Below are 910 nucleotides of genomic sequence, written 5' to 3'. Positions count from 1 at the left end.
TTTTTTTAATCGCTCTAATAACTTGTGAATAGTTTATGGTTAAATATGAAACTAAAACTAAACTGAAAAATATTAATTTGGGTACCTTAAATCAAGAGGTGGACAATGAAGTTGGTAGATCAAACTGGTGGTAGTGTTCTCCTTTCTCAAAATTATAAGGAGAGAATAAATCTTCCATAGTCACAAATCTTTTCATATAATCAACACTTATTAACGATTATAGAGAATGGAAAAATAAAGCTATAAGACTTTTTCTAACCATCGATAACACTGCATATTTGATAACAGAATAATCTGTCAACTTATAAGCAAATCGGTTTTCAAAAGTCTGTTCATCTATATCGGTCATCAAGTTTTTTATCTGCTTTAATTTATATTCACAAATGTTTTAGGTGATTTTAACACACATCAGTTGCAATCGACAGTTGTTGAATAGATCAAAGTAAGACATGTATCTTGTTGAATAGATCAAAGTAAGACATGTATCTCCATATCTTATATATTATATGAAAAAAGAATTCAAATCCTAATTACGCATGCCTGAATGATGAGGCAATAATTTCTTGGCTTCACAAACTATATCATAATAATTATGCAATAATTAAAATATATGTTGAGTTAACTCAATCAACCAACACCAAACCCGATGAATACGAAATCACTATAAAGCAACGTTTTACCTAACAACTCTAATAGTTTATATTCCACTAGCACCAGGACTGGCCCAGAGCACAAGCAAGGCAGGTGACAAATTAGGACATCTAAATTTTGGAGGCATAATTTAGTTGAATCTTTTTTTTATTAGGAATATATATAAATTAAAAACAGTTTTAGATTTTTTTATAAGATAATGATATTTGTAAGGGTTTTTGGTAGTGTTAAGGATTTTTCTCTAAAAAAAATATTGGTT

Source organism: Eutrema salsugineum, unplaced genomic scaffold, assembly GCF_000478725.1.
Source record: "Eutrema salsugineum unplaced genomic scaffold, Eutsalg1_0 scaffold_7, whole genome shotgun sequence".
NCBI lineage: Eukaryota > Viridiplantae > Streptophyta > Magnoliopsida > Brassicales > Brassicaceae > Eutrema > Eutrema salsugineum.
The sequence above is the reverse complement of the archived record's forward strand: the minus strand, read 5'-3'. Positions refer to the sequence as shown.